At 37.7% G+C, this 26,239-nt stretch overlaps 2 long non-coding RNA genes across 3 annotated transcripts in view; one reads left to right on the top strand and one right to left on the bottom strand.

Moving 5' to 3' along the window:
• The window catches only part of LOC138900465 (uncharacterized), a 181,508-nt gene that overhangs the window by 24,215 nt on the left and 131,054 nt on the right, over positions 1–26,239 (top strand). The window lies entirely within an intron of this gene.
• On the bottom strand, positions 16,947–25,087 carry LOC104101374 (uncharacterized). 2 transcript variants are annotated; one of them, XR_011411635.1, is made up of 4 exons: positions 25,021–25,087; positions 24,891–24,926; positions 21,909–21,987; positions 16,947–17,247 (listed from the first exon to the last, which is right to left on the bottom strand). It is a non-coding gene; the product is annotated as an uncharacterized lncRNA (long non-coding RNA). The 2 variants fall into 2 exon arrangements; XR_687460.3 differs by lacking the exons at positions 21,909–21,987; positions 24,891–24,926; positions 25,021–25,087 and adding an exon at positions 18,237–21,902.

Below are 26,239 nucleotides of genomic sequence, written 5' to 3'. Positions count from 1 at the left end.
TCTGGAGTCAAATCTTGATTCTTGACTTGCTCGCTTGTTTTGACCTTAGAGTGGATCTTGATGCTCTTTGAAAAAAGGAATATGACTCAATATCAGTTGCTTGCTTTCCTGATCCGAAATTGAGAAGATAAATCTTGAGACGCCGAGTTGCTGACACATTATCGAAACTAACTCCAACTATCTTATGATCAACAATTTTCTTTCTTCTGATGAGAACTGAAAATTGCAAGCTTTAATCGCCATAATATGTGCTTTACGGCAGGGTCCTGCAAAGCCATCAAAGATGAATAAAACGAACAAAATATTTCTGCTCCAGTTTGGCACTAGAAAAATTTTGTGAGTTATTAGAGAAAGCTACAAACTATCCAATTTGTTGAAAGGAAGACAGAGACAGTAGTTTAAACTAGCTATATGAGGATATGCAACCAGGGGGTAGAACCCCGTGTTACTAAAAGAAAATGGAATTAGGGGATGGTATCCTATATTACTAAAAGGAAACGTAACCAAGGACTGGTACCCTGTATTACTGAAAGAACGTAACCAGGGGATGTAACTATGGGTTGGCACCTTGTATCACTGAGAAATGTATGTAACCAGGGGTTGGCATCCAGTATTACTAAGAGGAATATAACTAGGGTTTGGCACCCTGTATCACTAAGAGGAATGTAACCGGGGGTTGGCACCCTGTATCACTGAGAAATGAGAAATGTATATAACCAGGGGTTGGCGCCCTGTATCACTTAGAAGGAATGTAACCAGGGGCTAGTACCCTGTATTACTGAAAGGAAATGTGACCAGGGATTGGCACCATATATCACTAGGAATGAATGTAACCAGGGGTTGGTACCCTGTATTACTAAAAGAAAATATAACCAGGGGTTGACACCCTATATTACTGAGAAAGAATGTAACTAAGGGTTGGTACTCTATATTACTGAAAAGGAATGCAACCAAGGATTGGCACCCTATATCACTAGGAAGGAATGTAACCAGGGTTTGGTACCATGTATTACTGAAAGAGAAATGTAATTATGGCTTGATACCTTTGTACTCGGGGATAAAATGTAACCAGGAGATGGTGCCATGTATTACCAATAGGAAACATAAAAGGAATGTAACTAGGGGTTGATGCCCTGTATCAGAAAGAGAGAATGTAACCAAGGGTTGGTACCTTGTATTACTGCGAGAAAATGTAACCAGGGTTTGGTACCCTGTATTACTGAAAGGAAATGTAACAAAGGGTTGACGCCCTATATTACTGATAAAGTGTTGAATCCCTCTAGGCGAAAAGGTTCTACCTGAGTTAAGCTACGAAAACAGCCTGAGCAAAGAGTATTTCTACCTCGAAATATGAGTTGGATCCCCCTAGGTGAAAAATTTCTACTTGAGTTAAGAGGTAAAGACAACCTCAACGAAAAGTACTTCTACTCGGAAATATGAGTTGGATCCCCCTAGGCGAAACGGTTCTACCCGAGTTAAGCTAAGAAAACAGCCTGAGCGAAGAGTACTTCTACCTGGAAATATGAGTTGGACCCCCTAGGCGAAAAGGTTCTACCTGAGTTAAGCTACATAAAACAGCCTGAACAAAGAGTAATTCTACCCGGAAATATGAGTTGGATCCCCCTAGGCAAAACGGTTCTACCTGAGTGAAGCTACGTAATTAGCCCGAGTGAAGAGTACTTCTACCCGGAAATATGAGCTGGATCCACCTAGGCGAAACAGTTCTACCCGAGTTAAGCTACGTAAAACAGCCTGAGCGAAGAGTACTTCTACCCGAAAATATGAGCTGGATCCCCCTAGGCGGAGCGGTTCAACCCGAGTTAAGCTACGTAAACAGCTTGAGCGAAGGGTACTTCTACCCGGAAATATGAGCTGGATCCCCCTAGGCGAAACGATTCTACCTGAGTTAAGCTACGTAAATAGCCTGAGCGAAGGGTACTTCTACCCGGAAATATGAGCTGGATCCCCCTAGGCAAAACAGTTCTACCTGAGTTAAGCTACGTAAAACAGCCTGAACAAAGAGTATCTCTACTCGAAAATATGAGCTGGATTCCCCTAGGCGAAAAGGTTATACCTGAGTTAAGCTACGTAAAACAGCCTGAACGAAGAGTACTTTTACCCTTAATATGAGCTGGATCCCCTAGAAGAAAAGGTTCTACCTGAGTTAAGCTACAAAAATAGCCCGAGCGAAGAGTATTTCTACCCGGAAATATGAGCTGGATCCCCCTAGGCGAAACGGTTCTACCTGAGTTAAGATACATAAAACAGCCTGAGCGAAGAGTACTTCTACCCGGAAATATGAGCTGAATCCCCCTAGGCGAAAAGGTTCTACCTGAGTTAAGCTACGTAAACAGCCTGAGCGAAGAGTACTTCTATCCGGAATATGAGCTGGATCCCCCTAGGAAAAAAGGTTCTACCTGAGTTAAGCTACATAAACAACATGAGCGAAGAGTACTTCTACCCGGAAATATGAACTGGATCCCCCTAGGCAAAAAGAAACTACCTGAGTTAAACTACATAAACAGCTTGAGCGAAGAGTACTTCTACCCGGAATATGAGTTGGATCCCCTTAGGCGAAAAGGTTCTGTCTGAGTTAAGCTACGAAAATGGGAGGTATGAACATTAGTGATGAATGCTGAAAATAAAAGAAAATGGAGATTTTGAGGAACTTATCTTTGGTGACATTCGTCCTTTGAGAATCGCCATTTTACACCACTTTGCTCCTGCTTCAAACAAGGAAATATAGTGAGTTTTCAAAGTGGTGATCGGTTTGTGGCCTTGATCCCCCGAGTAGTTTGAATTCATGGCCACTGCTGTCGAAGAACCGATTCTGTTAGTGTGGTACCGAGATGCTCAGATACTCTATATTGTTTAATGGAGACCTTGGATTTCCGATGTTGCCCCAAATTGTTCAGCATCAGCTGTTCCAAACAGATCTTTACCCATTCTGTATCTTCAATCTCCGATTCCACAATGATCCGGAGAGAAGGAATTTTGACTTCAACCGGTATTACAGCTTACGTTCCATATATTAGTAAATAAGGAGTTGCACCAACAGATATGCGAGCAGTCGTGCGGTATCCCAAAAGAGCAAAAGCCAACTTTTTATGCCATTGTGTGGACCCTTGGATCATCTTCCTGAGAATCTTCTTGATGTTCTTGTTTGCCGCTTCAACGACTCTGTTGGCTTTTGGTCGGTAATGCGTAGAATGGTGATGCATAATTTTAAACTGCTCGCATACCTCCTTCATCAGATGACTATTTAGATTAGCTGCATTGTTAGTGATAATTGTCTTTGGGATACCAAAACGACATATGATATTGGAATGAACAAAGTCTACTACTGCTTTCTTGGTGACTTCTTTGAAAGTAACTGCCTCCACCTATTTGGTGAAGTAATCAATGGAAACCAAAATGAATCTATGCCCATTTGAAGCCTTTGGCTCGATTGGCCCAATAACATCCATTCCCCAAGCAACGAAAGGCCAAGGAGAGGATATGGGATGCAACTCCGATGGAGGCGAGTGAATCAGGTAGCCATGAATCTGGCATTGGTGACACTTGCAAACAAAATTGAAGCAATCTTGCTCCATAGTAAGCCAATAATACCCTGCACGTAGAATCTTCTTCGCCAAAATGTATCCATTCATGTGAGGCCCACATACCCCCGAATGCACTTCACTCATGATCCGCTCAGCTTATGTGGAATCTATGCATCTCAATAGATTCAGGTCTGGGGTCCTTTTGTTCAAAATTTGCCCATTTAGGAAGAAACCAACATCGAGCTGCCTTATAGTTCTTTTTTGATCTCCCTTTGCATGCTTTGGGTATTCCTTTGTTTCAGGAATCGTTTTATGTCATTATACCATGGTTCACCATCTAGTTATGTCTCAATTGTATTACAGTAACCGTGTTAATTAAAAACTTGGATTTCTAGTGGATCAATATGGGTTTTGCCTGGATAAAGGAGCATCGAGGCTAAAGTATCCAAGGCATCGTCTAGCTCGTTGAGAAACCTGATAATGTACCTGAACTCGATGGATTTGAATCTTTTTCTCAGATCATACACACATTGTCTGTATGGAATAAGCTTGATGTCTCGAGTCTCCCATTCGCCTTGGGCTTACTAGATAAGCAAGTTGAAATCTCCTATAACCCATAGTTCATGCACATCCAGATCGAGGGCCATTTTCAGATCCATGATACAAGCCTCATATTATCCGTATTATTGGTACAGAAGAAACGAAGTCGGGCCATTGCAGGGTAATGCTGTCCAATAGGTGAGATGAGGATTGCCCCGATCCCAACTCCTTTGATATTGACAGCCCCATCAAAATATATTTTCCATACATGGCTATCGTCCTGAACTACTTTCTCTATTGAGTTGACCTCTTTATCTGGGAAGTATGTGCTTAGTGGATTGTAATCATCATCAACTGGATTCTCTGCCAATGCTTGTGCTTTCATTGCGGTACGAGTTACATAGACGATGTCGAACTCTATGAGCAGGATTTGCCATTTTGCAAGCCTATCAATGGGCATTGGCTTTTGGAATATGTACGTCAAAGGATCTATTCTAGATACGAGGTAAGTAGTTTAGGCCAAAAAATAATGCCTCAGCTTCTGAGCGACCCCAGTCAAGGCACAACATGTCCTTTCTGAAAGGGTGTACTTAACCACATAATTGGTGAACTTCTTACTTAAATAATAGATTGTATGTTCCTTTTTGCATGTCGCATCATGTTGCCCCAAAACGCATCTAAATAAGTTATTTATCACCGATAGATATAAAAACAAAGGCCTACCAGGTTCAGGTGGGACCAGGTAACATCCTTTTTCAGCAACTTAAAGATGGGCTCGCATGTGGTTGTGAGCTGAGCAATGAACCTACTGATGTAGTTCAACCTACCGAGCAAACTCATGACTTCAGTTTTATTCTTCGGGGGTGGCAGATCTCGAATGGACTTTATCTTAGATGGATCCAATTCGATGCCTCTCCGGCTGACTATAAAACTGAGAAGTTTCCCATATGGAACCCCAAATGCATACTTGGCTAGATTGAGCTTAAGGTCATACATTCGAAGACGTTCGAAGAACTTTTTCAAATCGCGCACGTGATCATCCTATGTCTTTGATTTTATGATGACATCATCGACATATACTTCGATCTCTTTGTGCATCATGTCGTGGAAAATGATAGTCATGGCCCTCATGTAAGTTGCCCATGCATTCTTCAAACCGAATGGCATGACCTTGTAACAATAAGTACCCCATGGAGTGGTAAAAGCAATCTTTTCTGCATCATTCTTATCCATTAGAATCTGGTGGTACTCAGCATAGCAATCCACGAACAATTGTATCTCATGATTTGCGCAATTATCTAAAAGAATGTGGATGTTTGGTAAAGGAAAATTATCCTTTGGACTTACTTTGTTCAGGTCCCTGTAGTCAACACAGACTCTAGTTTTCCATCCTTCTTTGGCACAAGAAAAACATTTGCCACCCAGGTGGTGTATTAGACAGCTCTGACCACATTGGCGCTCAGTTGGTTCATTATTTCCTCTTTGATTTTGTCACTCATATCCATTTTAAATTTTCGTTGCTTTTATTGTACTGGTGGAAAATCAGGATATGTGAGAAACTTATAAGTCATTAGGTCAGCACTTAAACCTGGCATATCATCATAAGACCAAACAAACACATCTCTGTGTTCAAATAAAAGTTGAATTAAGGCATATCTGGTTTTTGTTCAGTGTGAATGCTTATCTTTGTTTGTCTAACTTCTTCATGACTTCTGACATTAATTGGCTCAATTTCATTGAGGTTGGGCTTAGGCTTGTTTTTAAATTGTTCCAACTCTCTTTTTATTTCCTCAACAACTTCATCTTCATTATATTCAACCTCTTGATGCATTATTTCAAAATTAGACAGCTTCGCATGAATTCTGCATGCATGTCATGTTATTAAAGCTGGTATTAACAAAATTGAAATGGAAACAAAATGACAGAAATTAGGAAAAGAAAAAGATACAAACTTAATACAAAACTGAACTGCATTTCATTGAATTTTAAAGGATAGAAGTGTTAACATCACAACAAAACAATCATACTGAGATGTTTGAATTACAACCCTGAAAGTAACCCAAAATACAAAAAAGAAGCTACAAAAGCAAACTACCAAGACTCTTTCCTTGTGGGGAGAGGAGTTGCTTCCCAGTTGTTGAGCATGGTGTCTGAGCCAATTAGTTGCATATCGGAACGACTAGTGCCTTCACCAACTTGGATCATATTCACTTCAGAAAACATCTGGCTGTGGCCATAGAACATTTCATCGATGTTTTCATGTGCTGAGGAATTTTTACCCTCTTGGAGTCGTGGCTTGACAAAAGTGTAGAAAATGTGAGGGATGGGTTGCTGCAAGACCTACCCATGCTTTTTGCGGTGCTTGGCTTTGTCTTCATCTGCTTGTGTTGGCCTGAAGCCTAAGCCAAAAGTACCTTTGTTGCTAAAGGGAGAGATGGTTTTCGAAATTCCTTGCAATAATGCCCCCAGGCCTTTTCCTGGCTCATAACCCCGTCTCAGCATAAGTGCAGCCATTATTATAGATGTGGCAGAAAGACGATGATGCAGAATAAGCTTTTATTACTCAACATGGTCCATAACAACCACTTCGAAAGCCTGATAGACAATGGACTCGCACCCGTCCTTGGCCTCAATACACGGGATTAACGGGTCTTTATAAATGGATGACTCGTATTCTCTATGAACAATAATTTCTTACCTGTCATATTCGAACTTGAGCATCTGATGCAAGGTGGATGGCACAACTCGAGCCGTATGGATCCATGGCCTTCCAAGAAGAAAGTTATAAGAAGTTTCCATGTACACTACTTGGAAGATAATTTCAAAATCAACCGGCTCAATTGTCATGGTGAGGCTGATCTCCCCAATGGTGTCTCTCACTGATCCATCAAAAGACCGGATACAGACATTGCTTGTTCAGATTCTATCTGTATTGATCTTCATGCTTTGCAAGGTGGAGAGAGGGCATACATTTACGCTCGAGCCTCCATCAACCATGACTCGCTTTGCGTAATGCCCCTCACATTTGACAGTTAAGTGTAAATCCCTATTGTGCCCGGCTCCCTCCTCAGGGAGTTCATCATTGGTAAAGGAGATTTTATTCACCTCAAAACAATTGTTGGTCATCTTCTCTAACTGATTCACTGTGGTGTTCTCTGAGACATGTACCTCATTCAGGATCTTGATTAGTACACGGACATGCTCTTCTGAATGTATGAGCAGAGATAGCAGAGAGATTTTAGCATAAGTCTTTCTTAACTGATCAATGATTGAGTAATCCTGAACTTTCATCTTTTTCAAAAACTCTCCCGCCTTTTTTTCAGTGACTGGTTTCTTTATTGGCATTTGGCCTTATTTGATTTTCTTGGCCTTCCTCAACTCTTCTGGAGAGTAATACCTCCCCGATTGAGTCAAGCCCCCAGTCTCCCCCACTTATTCTATGATTTCCTTGCCTTTGTAGGTTACTACAGTTTTGTTGTAGTTCCAAGGAATGGTTTTCGTGTTTGTCACACATGGTTGCACGGCGTGTTTGATTATGATCAGCTATGTTATACCTTTTGTACCACCTTGATTCTGCCTCATAACGGGGTGGCCTCCCAGGACATACAACTTTGGGCTTGGAACACTAGAACCGACTCCCAACCTCGAAATTTTGTTAACAAATAAAGTTTCCTTCTCTGAGCTCTAGACGCCTTTCACAATCAACGGCACATCTTGGCTTGGACTTACTTCCAGTCTTGTTCTTTCTTGAATCATTCCCATCGTCATTTCTGCTCGGCCAACAGGCTTGTATTCTTGATCTCGACCAATCATTCTCACAAAATAAACATCATTGTGTGCTGGCAATGGGTTGTTTGTCACATTAGGAGGGTCCTCGCCATTTGTCACCACAATCAACTTTTCAGATATGAGTCTTTCTATGGCTCTTTTCAAAGTCCAACAGTCGTCAGTGCTATGTCCCAAGCACCTGATTGATATTCACATCTAGTATTTTCTTGAAATCCATGTGAATAGGGATGCATATGGTAGGGAGCGATGGGTCCAATCACGTCCATCTGCTTCAACTTTTGGAACAGAATAGAGTATGATTCAGCCAGTGGAGTGAAATTTTCTACCGGCCTCTGCTCTCGACCATAATCCTGCCTGGGACGAGCATTGTAGGGTGCCCAAAATATTTGTTACTGAGGTCAAAGGATCCTTAGATCTGGCGCCCGTACTTGTTTATTGGGCGGACGAGCATAAGACTGGGCATTAAACACTATATACTGTGGTGGGCCCACATAGTATTGAGGAGTTGGCGGGGGATAATAATGTTGAGGGTAGCTGAATTGCCCCTGTTGAACTTGCATATAAGGGTGCGATGCCCCTCTTTGAACTTCCATGGATCCCGAAGTCATCATGGACCCTTCATCTCTCTTCTTTTTATTTGCCAAACTTCCCGACCCATTTTGGATTGCTTGGGTGCTAGCTTTGAAAGCAACCCGACTTACAATTCTGCCAGTCTTGAGGCCATTTTCGACCATCTCCCCTATTTTGATTGCTTATGCAAAATGTCTACCCATCGCGGACATCATGTTCTGAAAGTAATTAGGCTCTTGAGCCTCCAAAAAAATGGTGAACAACTCGTGGTTATCCATGGGTGGCTTAACTCTAGCCGCTTGCTCCCTCCACTTGATGGCATACTCCCTAAAGCTTTCAGTCGGCTTTTTCTTCATATTGGACAGAAAATTATGATCTGGTGCAATATCAATATTGTACTAGAATTATTTGATGAAGGCATAGGCCATGTCGTCCCAGACATGCTAGTGAGAGATATCTTGGTCAATGAACCATTCAGAGGCTACCCTCACAAGACTTTCCCCAAAATAAGCCATCATCAATTTTTTTTTGTAACTAAATTTTTGTATTAATCACTAAGTAAATATTTACATGATCCATAACAAGGCTACACACAACCTGTTATCTCAAACAAAAAACCAGAACTAACACATAGCTAATCTAGAATTTAAGTCTATGAACAACATTCTAAATTCCAGGGAAAGCTCTAACACTACAAACTATTGCAATCTCCCTTGCTATGCTCTCCCAGCTTTTTCTTTGTTTCTCAAAAACTCTAAGATTCATTTCTATCTATATGCCATGTACAAATTCAAAATATAAAAGTTTAAAAATTTGTGCAGCTTGTGACTTGCCTTTAACTCTAGCAATGATATTGTGAGTATACTGATCCCATCCAACAACAGTCTGATCTTTCCTCTATGCCCACATAATCAACTTGGACCATACTCTTTGTGCAAATTCACATTCTCTGAATAAATGATCAACTATTTCATCACATGTCTGACACAATACACACTCTTCTTTTCTACCCGCACCCATCAGTTGGTTGCAGTACCTTTTCAAGTGGGTGATAGGGTCACCGTGTCTATCATACTTTTCAAATTTTGGGGTCTTGAACCTTGGTGGAAGTGGATGTGAGGTAACATGCATAGATCACTGAACAAAATACTTTTGTGACTACCTAGTCCTTGTATGTTCTTTATGTTTTGTTCAAGACTTTTCATATTCCTGGCCATCTCATCTGGCTCACCCGTCTTGGCAGACTTTTCATTTCCCACTGGTGACTCGTGCTGAGGAGTCTGATTGTATGGAGCCGAGACCTTGAAAGCCATATTTGGAGAGTAGTATTGGCCATCGTAAGCATTAGATGGTGGCTCATTATTTGACCTCATCATAGGAGGTGGTGACAGGACTATATATACTGGCGTGCCAGACACGACAAAAGGGGTGTTCTTGACCGGTGAGGCTGGAAGTCGCACATTAAAGGTACCAGGGGCGGCATGGAAGCTGTAGTTTGGCACATACCCTGTGGTAGAATATGATCGCTCATTACATGGAGCGATGGTTGAGTAGCAAGAGGTATGTTGGAAGTTCCTTCTGAGGGACCCTGAGGCGGAGGCTGACCGGAGACCCAAGCCTGATACACATCAGACAGTTGTTGTTTCAATCTTCTTACTTCCTTCGACTCTTGCTCAACTGGCTGACCCTAGGGGTCGTCACTGACCAGCTCGATTTCATCTAGGGCTGCTTAACGGGCGGATCAGGCGGTTATTTACTCTTAACAGTTTGGCTTATCGGTTATCGGTTTTTAAATGTATTAATTCGCTAGTCACCCAATAAGATATCGGGCGCATTGGTATCGGTTTAGCTATTATCGGGCGGTTATCGGTTTAGTTTCAGTTGATTGAAATGGTGACATTCTTCAGTGCCTTATAATGATGACAAACATTATAAATGCCTTTTTGTAACAGATGAATTGTATTTTCAACTATGATGCTTAGCTTATGGTAATGGTTGATATTAGCAGTATTAACCTGAGAGTTGTCACTGCTGGTTGTGGTTGAAGCTATTGTTGCTCTGTAAATTTTGTTGTAACTGGCTTGTGTCCTTTCTGCTGCTACTCTTTCGGATTTTGCTAAGAAAAGTTGACATGAAACTAGTTAGAAGTTGCAGTGTCTCCTGGCTTTGCTTTGGCTATATAGAAAACTTTTTAAAGTTAAGGTTTTGTAACAAAATATGAATGATTCTAGAAGATGGTAATCTTTCTGGAAAAAAAAAAATATATATATATATATTGTCCAGAGCAGTAATATATATATATATATATATATATATATATATATATATATATATATATATATATATATATATATACTCTTAACGGGTTAACGGATTATCCGTTAAGAAAATTGAATAATCTGCCCCCAAACCGATAAGCCGTTAATAAAAAAAAATCAATCTGTTCCCTGTCCGTTAAACCGTTAACCCGATACCAATAAGACATTAAGCTTCAGTTTCGGTTCGGTTTTCGATTTCGGTTCGATTTTGAACACCCCTAATTTCATCATTATTAGCCATTGCTACCTTTCCCTTAGATCTGGTAAAGTAATGATGTGTTGCCAGTTTCACCACAAACCAACCACCTTAAGCTTACTATATAAGAGACAACAAACGTGTTAGGGTTAAGCATTTTACAGATATGAATCACATGTAATGTGCCATGCTCCTAACATTATCACCATTTCTACCGTGCCTTTGGAAGGCTTCATGTTTTATTTCGGCTTATAAGGTTGCTGCTTATTGACGCTCCTATTTCCTTCTCCTTTTTTCCTTGTTTTTCCTTTCACTCGCCTCATTTTGATCCCTCATTTTAGAGTCATTGAAAAATATTTGATCAAACCTTTTGGGGGTTGTCTATGTATCATGTCGCCGCATGAATCAGATCATTACGTAGTTAAGGAACATGACCAATTTTTTTATTACTTATGTTTACAAAAACAAAAATCTTTTTTGTTCATTTTCGAATTTTTCTAAAACAAAACCTTTTTAATTAATTTTCAATTTTGTATACAAGACCCAAAAACAAAAATTACATAAAGACGAACATCTAAACAAGACCAGACTCGAACAATGGTTTGGACTTTTTAAGATAAAAATCAAAACAACAAGACTCAACACACCAAAAGACTCTTAAAGGCTCAATGGCAACAAATGAACAATCAAAATGGACTGCCAAGTGAAAGAAAACTCTGATCTTTGCGGGAGAATCCAACGGCATCACTGTAGTCAAGGAACTTATTCCTACGGTTAACCCCAACATCGCGGTATATCCTCTCTAAGTCTGTAAATATGTGACGGGTGACGTTCGATAATACTTCTGCAAACCACTCAGGCGTCATTCCCTAGAAACTCCTGCATGCTCGAGAGGTATATGTGGCTACCTCGAGGATCTTTCCCTTAATGTGTTCCTGAGCCAAATGCAACTCTTGATTTCACTAACCACGAGTCTCAGCTAGATCCAGCGCATCATGCTCGCGCTCCAAGGCCATATCTCTCTAGCGCCGAATTTCTAGTGACTCCCCCTCCAATCGATTGATCATACTTTGGTAGTGATATCTTTCTATTTCAAACTCCATGATCTGACGCTCTTTGCTTGACTCAACTCCCCCTATATGATTCCTCATACCTTGGATTAATGGAGCAAAACCTCTGCGCTCATGATCACAAACCACCTTGAACTGGGCTTCTTTTTCTTCTTATTGTTGAGCGGTAGTGATCACTTTTTTCCGTCTAATTTGAGCTTTGAGTGCTCGCCTCTCTTGTGCCCAGTGAACCTTTTCCCGCTCGAAATCAGCATATTGTATATCCATGGCGGTCTCCAGAATGGCTTTATCTTCTTGTAAAATGTCAATACTGGATTGGTACTCTTGTGCCACTTCCCTTCCAATTTCTCTAACTCTGGCATCGATCTCCTCCTCCCAATCAAATGCATTCTGTATAGATCTTTCTGGCCTTTGCTCCGGGATAGCTTGGTTGTGAAACAATTCAATGTATGCGAGGCTTACCTCTCCATGTTCACGATCAACTACCATCTCGTCCAAGTTGGAAAATCGACCACTGAACCAAACCTTTTGTTCATATGACTCCTTTGGAAGTTCCTCTCCCTTGAATTCCCACACGAATGGTCGCATATCCTCAATCGGGGGCCTCTTTTGCTCTCTCCCTAGCTGGTGCATGACACGTAGGGGTGCGTAGGGTTGGAAACCTCTGAAACCCATGAGTATAAAGAACGGGCGATACGTCGACATTTGCATGACCCTAGCAGAAGGTAACCAATAATAGTTCCAAGTGATTCTATCAGCACTCAATGAACCAAGTAATGTCCGCCAGGCCCTCACCCCCTTTGGAATATTACAACTTGCGGCCCTGTCTGGGTGACATCCAATGTAATTCAGCCAATTGTCATTGAATTTTACTACTATTGGATGATGATAAAGGTGCTCTATGAACCACATCTACAGCAGAATGTTGCATATCTCGAAGTAATCTTTACCCTCTTGGCAGTGGGTCAAAGCTCAAAAAATATCTCCCAGAATCATGGTAAGAATTGTATGATCCTCGCTACTTTGCAAAAATGAGACTACCGCAGCCAATCGAATTCTGATGCGCCTACCACGCACTGGAAAGACCATGATCCCCAGAAATGATATCATGAATGCGAAGATTCTCAACTCCCTCCAGGTATCATAACTCAATTGGTTGACGAATTATGTGCCCGAGCAGTTCTCAAACCCTTTCTCGTCCCCAAATCTGTCATAGAGATATTCCAACGGAACCAACCTTCGTTCAAGCAAACCATTGGAATTCGACGGAGGCATAACTTCTTCAAAAAGTTGTTCACACCAACTTTTCTCGGAGCCGCAGGATTTTTCCCATGAAGGTCTCTCCCCAATCCGGTAAACCCACCTAATTCTTACAATGTAGGCATCATTTCACAATCTTTGAACCTGAAGAAATTGTTCACGGGGTCCCAAAACCCCACTAGGGCCTCGATTAAATCTCTTTTAGGCTTAATTCACATGATATTTGTGAGGAACTTGAGGTGTTTAAATACTTGATTCCGTTCCCATGTAGCAAAACTAGCCCACCAATTACAGAGACTACTCGGGGTCTTATCTATGATCAAGAACATAAGAGGTGTCTCATCCCTTACCCTTTTCTGACCGCTTCTTTGTGGAGAATTCATGGTGAACCTAAGAATAAGATAAAAAAGGGGTCATGACTTACCTAAACTATATGCAAATTCTGATTATTTTTTTTGTTTTTAAATGCCAATTTAGGACTCGATCTATTTTTCATTATTATTTATTTGAAATTAGCAGACACAAAAGGTGAAATGATAAAAGTAGGAAAATGGCTATTATTACGAAAATGACCATTTGATACTTCCAGCTTAAAGGATGTCTCGGCAAAAATGGCCAAACACAGGGACAAAATGATAAAAAGTAGACAAAATAAATAAAAAAGGCTACTTTTATGAAAACGGCCCTTCGATACTCCTGAGAGAGGTTCAAAGGATGTCTCGGCAAATATGACCAGACAAAATTAGATAAAATGGCCATTTTAATAAAAATAGCCCTTGAGTACTTGCGTGGAAGGTTTAAGGTTGTCTCGAAAAAACGGTCAGACAAAATCAGATAAGATGACTAATTTGTGAAAACAGCCTTTCGATACTTTCATAGAAGGTTTAAAGCTGTCTCGACAAAAATGATCGGACATGAGGGCAAAATGGTAAAAGTTGAACAAAGATGGACAAAGTAGCTATCTTACAAAAAATGACCCTTCAGCACTTCCGAGTTCCGAGGAAGATTTTAAGGATGTCTTGGCAAAACGGCCGGATACGAGGGAAAAACAGTAAAAGGTGACCAAAAATAGTTAATTTTATTTTTATTTTTTCCAAAATTTTTATGCATATGCATAATTTTTATGCTTTTTATTTTTTTGAAATTGTGGGCCGAACCCGATTGAGATTGCCTACGTATTTCACCGGGTAGTGAGAATCAAACCCCTGTAGTTATAAAAACCGACTATTTTCTCTTTTGATTTTTATGAAAATTAATCCTTAAAATCATAACACTAGACCACATCGTCCCCTTATGTTTTTTTAAAAAATTTTTAACGGACATTTGTACAAAAATCGTAGAATTTCTCTCTTGTTCATTTAACCGATTTATCCTAAAGCTGGTCAACATGAAAGCCTCCCGATTAATGTAATAGATAATATGTAACATGAACATATTGGTCTCAACAAGGTACCTATCCTAAAACAGAACCCGACTCCTGTGCCGAGCGTTGCTAAGTCAAATGCACATGATGCAAAATAAAGCGAATCTACTAGGGATATCCGGCATGAGATTTGTTCTTCTAGGTTTAAATCCTGGTGGAGAAGGAATCTAGACTGGCTTACTCGAGCGGACAACTCGAGCCAAGGAGAGTCAGCGTACCGGTAGCATTGCTTTCCGGCTTAGCTAGTGATGCTCCCCGCCTAAAATGCGTGTGACTAAAATCCTTCACCGGGTGACAAACACCTCAACTATCTCAAAGAAAGCAGGCTATGTCAAGCAAATGACCAATTTAATTTCAAGAAGACTCAGAGGGGTGCGTGAGAAGATAATTTATATGTACAGTTCAACAATATCAAAGCGGTAAAAAGCGAAAAAGTAGCACATTAGGCACAAATAAATCACAATATATACAAAATTAATAAAACCAAATAAAAGTCAACATGTACAAGCTTTAATTCTGGTTGAGTTCCCCAGCAGAGTCGTCAGAGCTGTCACCCCCCCTTTTTTACCCCAAAAAGATATGTGTTATGGATTTGTTGTGGGTCAAAGAGTTTTTTCAATTAAAGTGACAATTTGAAATAGAGATTATTTTGTTGTTCAAAGTCGCCACTTGGAATTGATTTTTTTGGTATTCCAAGTCACCTTTTATTTGAATCCCTAGTCAAAGGAAGGCTTGACTCTATTATTATTGGTCTGCGATAACAAAGTCCATGTAAGGAATTCTGTTGACCGGGGAGAAGGTGTCAGGCATTCTCCGAGTCCCGTGGTTCTAGCACGGTCTCTTTATTGACTACATTTGACTTATATTATTTTTGGATAAAAATGTATTTTATTGATTTTCATGCATTACCCATGTCCTTTTTATTGCTTTGATTATTAGAAATATTGAAGAATGACTTGGAGAATATTACGTTGTCATGACCACGCTACGCAAGTGAATGCATGATCGAAAATAAAATTAATTAACTTATTATAATTGCTCCTCGCAAGAGAATCCGAAATCATGACAATCAATTATTTGTAATATTTTTGAGAAATTACTACATTTGTGTTTGAGAAAATTAGTTTAGGAATTTATTAAATACCACTATCGCACTACGCAAGCGAATCCGCGATTATAGCGAAAGATTAATTAAATTAAAAATTAATTAAGCTATTAAAATTATTGAATTAATTTATTAAGTGTTAAATATCACGCTACACAAGCGAGTCCGTGAATAAAAAAGTTAAAGCACGCCTGCTAATTGCCTAGCGTTTAAATTAATTAATTAGAAGGAAATGAGTTAATTAATTAGTAACAAAAGTCTGATTATTATTATTATTATTATTATTATTATTATTATTATTATTATTATTATTATTTTCTAGCCTTATTGTTGGAAAAAATTATGCAAATAAGATGTTGGACCACCTCTATCTATCTTAAAGAAATGGGCCAACTTCTCGTTAAAGGAAAAATAGACCAACTTATGGATTTTAGAGCTATTGGACTGCTGAAATTTATTATAAGAAAATGGGCCAGCTAATTAATTTTTAAGAAGAAAAGGAATGGGTCAACTAGCTTAGTTAGCATCGGGCCTACTGATATTACTCTTATTTGACCCATTTTTCAATTTGTTAGCTTGGTGGTTAAAGGCCCACTTATCATTACCAAACCTTAAATCACATTCTCTTTCATTAAAAAAATAATCCTTGCAACATATTCATGTCTTCTAGAATGGCTTAATTTAAACCCAAAAATTAACACAACTTGTTGGGAAAACAAACGGTAGAAAGAGCACTAAATATTCAAGCTCAATTTCATAGCGAACAATTAAACCAACAGATACTACAATGGACTAATCGAGAAGGTAGTTATTATTTCCATAGCCTAAGGTAACCAAACTCTTTTCATTGCTAAATCACCTTCTACTTCATCAGTATCTCTTTTTTGGCATACATCTTTAAGGCTAATATCTAACTAAATATGTGAATTTAAACATGCACGGAAGAAGAATAAAATATCAGGTTGAAGCTTTGCACTAAACTAAACAGCTCTAATCTCATAAACCAAACGAAATTAATACTAACACATAAAACTCTCTTCTTTCTCTCTTAAAGATCAAGCTTAATATCTGGCTAATAACTCATCAAGAATGCTTAAACCATAAACTAAAAAGATTGGACATAAAACCCAATATGAACATCATCAAGGCAAGTCTTAAAATATAAAGGAGTAAAGTAACATAATATCATCTTTAATACATCAGAATAAAACCTACACCCATTTGAAACAAACAACAACCTAACCAGTATTTAAACATGTCATTAACTAAAAGAAAAAGTTCAATACCAACTCTTATATATGCTTGATACTTAAAATAAAACAGATCATACACGAACATAATACTTTCAAGGTGCTGAATATACTAAAATGGTTCGAATCACTTTATTTCCATTCACTCTTGATCCAAAAGTAGTACAACAGTTGAAGAAATTACCTGGGCAGCAGAAAAGAAAATATCAGTGGAGAGCGAATTGAATTTTAGCAAACAAAGCCAGCAAAAATAACTACGTAATAGCAGCCAGTCAGTGTTAAAAACAGCCCAGAAAATCCAGCAGAGAATTATGAAACTAGTAACTAGTAAACTCAGAACTTAGCCAAACGATCACTCTATTTTCTCAATGGTTTTACACTCTAAAAGTTACTCACAAAGCTCACAATTTTCAGTTGCTAAAGGATGCTTCCGCTGCTGAATTGTTCTCTCAAAGTTATGTGTTTTACTTATAGTGAAAGATTTGTCCAAGTGTGTGAGAAAATGAACTCTTAAGTAGGAAACTAAAGCACCTATTGGACAACTTTTAGTTTACAAAATGTCTGTCCAAAAGGACTAACTTTTGCTACCAAAATACCTGCCCAAAAGACTCACTTAAGTGTGCTAAAAGTCTGTCCAAGGGCTATCCAAAAGGGAAAGGACAGTCCAAACCAACTAAAGTGGCAAAAATATGGAGGAAAATGTACTTTCAGCTGCTCTAATACTAAAAAGTAAGCTACTTTGTATCCTAAATCATGATCAACTTAGCTAACTTCAGCTTTAAGCCAATTAATACCAAACCTTGTTTGCTTCAAGCCAAAACAAATAACTAGAACTTAGTTAAAATACCACAAACATGTAACTAAAACTTAACATTGAACTATTAATCAATCAAAGAGAACGGGAACTTAAAGATTAAGCAAATACATGCATTGACTAGTGAAGGCTTAATAGAACTCAATAGTTTATACTAAAGCAAAATCAGAAAACATAATTCAAACTTAACGACTTAAAAGAAAACACAAAAATGTTACTAGTGAGACAAACTAATGTAATCAACAAAGATGAGAATCAAACGATCGCTAGCAAAATATACACTACAAAGAAATATGATAGAACAATGCTGAAATAAAAATCAGAAACATGGAAGAAAGGTTTCGAGTTCGAGTTTATACCAAAATTCCGAACATTCAACGTCGAATCGAGCAACGAGACAATGCCAAGTGGTTGTTGTCTGACCCTGAGGCGCATGTTTTTTTTTGACAGACGCTAAACTAATAAATTCTGACGTCTTGCCAAAAGGAAACAAGTGCCTTTGGGTTGAAAAAAACTAAGACGGAGTTTGGACTTGAAACTAACACAAAGAGATAGAACCAAGCAAGACATACATGTATATGCAAGTTTTATGTGAAAAGGGGGGTATGTAACCTCATCAATTTAGGGACAAAAGAGGCTAGGATTTTTCGAATTTGGGTAGATTTGTGGATTTTGGGAGGGATTTTTAGGATTTGGAGGTTGGAATCAAAAAGAGGAGGTTGAGATTGAGGGGTTGGGAGGGGGGGGGTGAAAGTTTGGGGTGATTGGACGTGCACCGCCGTCGTGGGGGTGGCAGAGGAGTCTGATGAGGGACGTGAGAGAGGGAAGGGGGAAGGAGGGTAGAAGAATTATGGGGGAAATGGGATAAAATTTCAGCCTCTCTAAGTCTTAAATACCTAGTTGGGAGATTGATTTTGGACCATTGGATCAAGAGAGATCAAACGGCTGAGACTTAATCTCTGGACTACTAGACCAGGTCCAGGTGCTTTTGGGCTCCGATTTTGGGGCTAATTTCGGTCCAACTCTGCTAACAACACAACTTAGCCCACATTTCTATTCTCTTTTAATTAACTATAAATAACTAAAAAAATCCTACACTTACACACATAATAAACATAAAAAAGAAAGAAAATGAAAGTGCAAAATTAAGCATTTATAGTAATCAAAAAATAGCCACTATTTTAGATGAAACACGGAAAGTTCCAGCATAATATGCTGGATTATGGAGCTCGTGCGTTTAAACTTCTAGTATATTATATTGGAACACCAGCACATTATGAAATTCTAGCACATTATGCCGGAATCTCATATGTAAAAAATTCGAACTACAGTATATTATACTGGAATTTTTCCGGATTTTTGAGGGTGTTTTTGTTCAGATTTATTTTTACATGAAAAAGTGATTAAATTTTAATTAATTTTGAAAATGTGGCTATTTTCCAATTACCAGTTGTAAATCATGCGAGTTTTTAATCCCCCCCTCCCCTCCCCCCCCCCAATATTTAGGATGTAGATGGGCCTAGATGATAGAGTGGACAACATTTCTAGTTCGTAAGTCAGAGGACAAACAATGATAAATTATTGCTTTCTTATAGGGGGGATTTGTATCTATACCAGTTTTTGGGTCACATTTTAATCTATGCCCGCTTTGTAAAAAAAATTGCAAGCATATCCACTTTTCTTGTAACTTCAGGCATACGGGCCTTAAGTAGCAAAAACTTATGTCTGAAGTTTGAACTTCAGAATGTTTTGCCTGAAGTGTAGCCTTATCAAAGCAAAACTTCAGATATTTTTGCCTGAAGTTTGGCCTAACTTGCAAAGGCAATCACGCAAACTTTAGTTCATAGTGCAAACTTCAGACAAATTAGTCTGAAGTTCTTCAATTTGTAGTGCAAACTTCAGGAACTTCAGTTCATAGTGCAAGGGCAAACATCAGTTTCCCCTCACTTCATAGTGCAAATTTCAGACAAATTAGTCTGAAGTTCTTCAATTTGTAGTGCAAACTTCAGGACAAATTAACTTTTTAGTGTAAGTAAGAGCTGGTTTGGCATCACATCGGGCTTTACCTCATGGGAAATTCTTCATGTTCTTTATACTGGATTTGGAACTTCTGTATATTTAGTATGAGATAAACACATAACAAGATGAACTAGAGAGTATCTGTTGCGCTCTCGATGCATTTAGATTTGTATCTCGAGCTTGCAAAATAAAGGATTGTAAAATTTGCAGAAGCCCACGTTTTACCTTCTGTTGACAGGGTTTCTGATTTCAAATAGAGAACAATAACAATACTCTATTTTGTTATTTTATGACAGTATTTGATCAAATATAGGTTAAGTTGTTAATTTAACTTCACGTTTTATTAGTGAATATATTAAAGTAGTGGTTGAAAAGTTAATTTGATAGACAAGAAGAGGAGGAAGAAAGGAGCCCATAGGCCAGGAGGAAGAAGAGGAGGCGAGGTATAGGTTAAATTGGGTATAAGTTGTTAAAATTAGGGTATAAGTTAAGTAATTTTAAAAATATGGGTATAGGTTAAATGGGGGCGACCAAATAGGGCGCCCATGTAATTTTTACCTTATATGGTTACTAGTTGCTTCCAGCCCGTGCTCTGCACGGGCCCAACACTGTAACGACAAACTCCAAAATATTAACCATTGTAGTTCATTTTCTTCCAGCTTGTCCAGAGTATGCACCCAGGTAGCTAGCGTTCCAATTAAATGGCCCTCTGTGGATGTCTCTTCCTCATCTTACTGCTCAGCCAGCTGCTAGTAGCACCTTTTAGATCAGATAGTTTAATTTGAGTCTAGCTATGATTTTTATAAAAGAGTATTAGGCAACGTACTGTCAAGGTAATAAAACTTTTCCGATCATTTTACTTGAGAGATTAATGCAAGTCCATCTTCGACCGTCTCAAATCATTTTCCTTTTGAACTCTCAAATTACTTGCCACTACAAATGCATTAGGATAAGAAGAGTTGGAAGATACGGGAGTAACAACTAAAAAAGTGAAGCACTGAGCTATAAAAGAGTGCGCATGTGTACGTGCGTATGTCACAAGTAACATCTAAGTTTCTTGCGGTCCTTTTTGCCTTAGAATGATCTGTTCAACCCTCGCCATTGAAGCTATCCTGATCTAGACCTTCCCTTGTAACATAAACATATAATGGAGAAATTTAATATGCCATCTTCTCATACAGTTAGCATAGAAATATCAAGCACCATATATATACCATCTTAGCTTTCTCCACTTCTCCGTAATTCCTACCTTACTGGAAAGACAATCTCTTTGTTGGAGTTATTCATCCAGCTACATAGTATTTATTATGTGAGCCTATAAAAGACTAATAGCAATCTAGAAATACACACTTTTTATGTTAAAATCAATCATCTAGATCTCTTTTTACTTAAAAATCATCTAATACATTGAGATATTTTCTTCAGATGAAAACATATTGCTCAGTGCTATATTCTAGTGTAAAATTTCTTAAACATTGACCATGTAAAACCCACGCATTCAAAGAAAGCTTTATATCAAATAGAGGAAAAATGTGATCAAGGAAAATATACAGTTTCAAAAACATTAGAAGATAGGGAGAAGGAACTGAACTGGCAATATCTATGGACTATATATGAAATCTTAGATCCACGCAACTCAGTGACACATGAGAACATGCATGTATAGAACGGGATAGCAAAATAGAAAGGAAAACAAAAAGAAATATTCATAAGTACGCAAGAAGAAGATACAAACAGGACAAACGAAAGTAGGACCAGAGTCACGCCCAATTTCAGCCAATAGAAAGTTAAATACAACATCTTTATGAGGTTGTCATCTTGGAGCCAGTTCCTTATGAATGAAATACCAATGTGTCTGAAACTCGTAGGTACCATCCATTTATTTTTACATAAACTACTATGAGTATTGAAATAGAAATTATCTAAAATCATGAAAATCGATATGAATAATTGAAATAACCCAAAAAAAAGATCTTAATAGTTTTTCATCAAGTAAATAATTCATCCATTACCTCTCAATATGAGTCGCTCACAAATCTTCTATGAAGTAGCTTCTTTGTAACCTTCACCCGTTTCCTTTTGCATATGTGCCTAGGGGTGTATATGGACTACTTCGGTTTTTTTATTAAAATAAACAAAACCAACTATATCGATTTGGATTGGTTCGATTTTATCTGATTTTTCAGATTTTTTTATTGTGAGCACCTAATTTTTGATCGTGCTTGAATTTTCGCTCACTCATCTCACCAATACCACACTTTGTCTTCACTCCACTTTTCCTTATCCCCCACTCACAAACCCCATACCCCATTTTCAGCTATTAAAATACACACATAACACACCAAGAAAAGGGGGATCTGGAAAAAAAATGAAAAATAAGGAAGCAACTCTTTCTTCTTCAATCACACAAAATCTAAGCCTAAAACTACCATGAAAGCTGGCCAAAACCAGCAGTGAAACTTCCTCCATCATTAACACCCTAAGACAATCCCGAACATCCCCTGTTTCCACCACTAAAACTCGGTGAAAATCAGCTCTAAAACAGCTGCGTTGCTGCTGCCGAACAGCCACCAAACAGTCTCAAAATAGCTCCAAAACGCAGTCGTAAAGCCATCCCGAAATCACCAAAAAATCAGCAGTGAACCTCTGCTCCCTTCCGCCCAGTTATACCACCAAACTCCATTAAAACCACCCCCTAAACTCCAAAAAAGATCAGCGAAAACAACATAAAAAAAAGCTGCTCCATATTCACCAAAATCCAGCCAACAAAGCAGCAAAAAGCTAGCTGCAATCAGTCCCAAAAAAGACCCGAAACAACAACTGAAAGGTGCTGCAAATTCCAGCACGAAACAACACCAAGATACCACCCAAAATCAGCCAAAACACAGCTGAAACGCACCTCCAAAAGCTATTGCGTCATGCCGCTAAAATCAGCCCTCAAAACACTCTAGCCACCTGCAAAAACCCGCCAAGATAACCTGAAAAATTCAGCCTCAAAGCCGCCAAAAATAGCCCCGTAACAACATCGTTTTCTTGGGGTCGAGGTCATTTCGAGGTCGTCGTTGAGGCCTTGGCAGTCGACGTTGAGTCTTACCATGTTCAATCAGTTAGAAGTTTTTGTTGCCCTTGTACAAGTTTTGAAAAATATTTTTCAACAATAAAAGTTCTCTCTTCACTTTGGTAATTATATCTTTTCTTATAAAGTTTATATTGTTTGAATTTGATGGTCAAATCTTTGCTGGATAGCATGATTGGTTTTGAGTTTGGAATGATTATTTTATGTGTTTAAATTGATGAGTGTGAGCATGATTATCTAGTAGGTTAAGAATATTTGTTTATGTTGCAACGTTGGGCCATGTGCTATTGAGATATTTAGTTGATAGAACTTTGGGCCTATGGTAACTTAATAGATAGTGGGCTGCCTTTAATTTGGAATAGATGGGGGCTTAAAATCAGATTTGTTTAGAACAATAATGAGCTCAAATAAGTTGATCCATGCTGGCCCTTTTCCTAAACCGATTTGTCCAATTTTTGTAAGTATATATGATGTCCTTAACTACTATGTGGATTAAATATCGTTGAAATTCTACATATCTTTCCACAATATTATATCCATAAAACAAGAGCCTCACAATCAATATTAAAGTAGCTTAGGAAAATATTCATGAATAAACATCGCTAGTATGCTTTTTTAGGCGCGATTAACAATAAATTATCGTGACTATGGGTACGGTTCCCGTGACATAGTCATGATACGTAACCGCAATTTCAAGTGCACGTATACGTGACTTGACCCCAACTTTAAAATAGTAATAAAATAAACATGTTTTAAATCACGGATACGTTTCACGTGACGTGATTTGCAATGTGTACAAAAGCAACAAGTGCGCGACATCGTGACTTGTTCATATAAATTCCATAAATACTAAAAATGGCTAAAAATAAAAGCGGTATAGAAGCAGTAACGCATAAAAAGGTTTTTAAACATGTAATAAATCAAATAATATAAGCCAAATGTAGTCAATAAAGCGACCGTGCTAGAATCACGGGACTCGGGGAATGCCTTACACTTTCTCCCCGGTCAACAGAATTCCTTACCCGGACTTTGTTTTCGTAGACCAATAATAATAGAGTCAAACCTTCCTTTGACTAGGGATTCAAATAAAAGGTGACTTGGAACATCCAAAAACTCAATTCCAAGTGGCGACTCTGTAAATAAAATAATCCATACTCAAGTTTGTCACTTTAATTAGAAAAACTCTTTAACCCACAATGATCCATAAAACACACATATCTTTTTGTGGGGGTAGAAAAGAGGTGTGACATTTATTATATGAATATTATTTCAATCTTACTTTGTTAAATTCTTTATAAGTAAGTATATGTTTGGTAAAAATTAAAAAAATTGACAAATATATGATCTATTAAAATATTCTTATGAAAGAATTTTTTTAGTAACACATAATAGTTATTTTTTAATCGTCTGACAATAATTTTACGTTGATGTACACTTTCAAGATTAACCGAATTTAATAATTAGATATAAAAGTAAATATGAACTTATATAATGATATGTTCTATTTCACTTTAAATTATCGAAATACCATTTCAAATTCGAAAAAGATATAAGAATTTAATAGATCTTGATATATAAATATGGAAGAATAAAGAGATTGACGCATTTCACTAACATTTGATAAGAAAGTGATCATATAACCCATTATTTAAAGTTAAATAAATATGGAGCACTTTATATTTAACTAAATATTACATCCATAAGAGAATCACAAATATTTCTAGACATTATTTAAAGAAAATTTTATAAGAAGTCTTAAAAGTATGTATAAAAATTATATATTTATATGTCGGTTTGGTTCGAGTTTTTTTACTCTATACCAAACCAAATCAAATCAAATCGAATTTTTTAATCGGTTTGGTTTGACTTTTTAGTTTGGTGCGGTTTTCCGGTTTGGTTTATACACCCAATAATGTGCCTTTCAGTTGTTTGGTCAAATTGAATTCTTAAATCCCTAATTTCAAATCTTAGTTAAAATCTCAAAATTTTCATTAAATAAAAGAAGTAACTTACATGCAATACTTCAGAATGCGTAACATCAGACTAACCAGTAATACATATAGAAAGAGAACTGTGAAACGGACCTCCTAGTTTCCCAAGTACCAAAAAGAAAAAAACAGCAAAAGGAATAATATGGAAAAGCCAAAGAAGAAGAAGAGAGCATGAAAGACAAGGAAATCATCAAAAAATCAAGAGTAAATGTTGAAGTGAAAGAGTAGGAAAAGTAAAAGTGGACATGCAATATTTACTATAAAAGATTGTGACTTTTCGTTGTACTTTTATATAGTTTATAAATATATAAGTATGTAAATTTTATAATTCAAGTTGAAGAATCAATATTCAAATTGAGAGTGACAATTACATTGTCTCATCATTAGTACTCTGACACATTGTTCTATTTAAAACAGATAAGTGAATTAGCAATTATTTGTCCACTCACTTATCAGATAAAACCAATGTAGGTTGCAACTGGGTGCGTCTGGCATGGTTAATATTTATTTGTATGCCGTCCCTACCGTTTTCGATTTTTTAATTCGCAATTCAATGTTTAATTAGTGTAGGCTCAAATGAGAATAGATAATAGATTACTTCCATGAGTTACACCAAATCAATAGAGTCGTAATCACCTGTCTAATCAGTAATTAACTTATAAACGATCAGTAATCCTTTTATGCGGTTTATACAGAAGAGAAAAATCTAGATGTTTTGTTAGTTTAATGACAATTTCCTTTGATTCTTGTGTCTTTGTCCAAGACTTATCAAACACAATTTTTATTTTTTATTTTTCATACTCGTTCATTCAGCGCCAAATGCATGTATCTATCCGTTTTGTTAACTATCTTGATGAATATTTTCTTCTATTTAAAAGATTTATTTAACATTTGGACAACATTTAAAGTTGAACTTGGAAAAAAAGTGTATAACTTGATTAGTTTCATCAAATCATCGTTCATCTAAGGTTTAGTTGTGTTAAGGTTTGATTATGTTGAGTATGTGACTTTGTCAATATGATCTTACAAAGTCGTGTGTTATTTTTTTTTTTAGCAAATATACCACTAGGCATGTGGCTAATATATAAATAATAATCCAAAAACGAATACAAAGTTTACAATTTGTCCAGACTCAAAGGTGAAAACTACTGATCTAAAGCTAAGAAAGCTATAAATGCAAACTATTACACATGTAAAACTAGACAATTCCCAACATAAGGTGGTGTGTATCCACAAGCCAAGTGCAAAACCTCAATGTAGCACCTCTAATGCTCTC

The sequence above is a fragment of the Nicotiana tomentosiformis genome, chromosome 10 (genome assembly GCF_000390325.3).
Source record: "Nicotiana tomentosiformis chromosome 10, ASM39032v3, whole genome shotgun sequence".
NCBI lineage: Eukaryota > Viridiplantae > Streptophyta > Magnoliopsida > Solanales > Solanaceae > Nicotiana > Nicotiana tomentosiformis.
The sequence above is the reverse complement of the archived record's forward strand: the minus strand, read 5'-3'. Positions and strand labels throughout refer to the sequence as shown.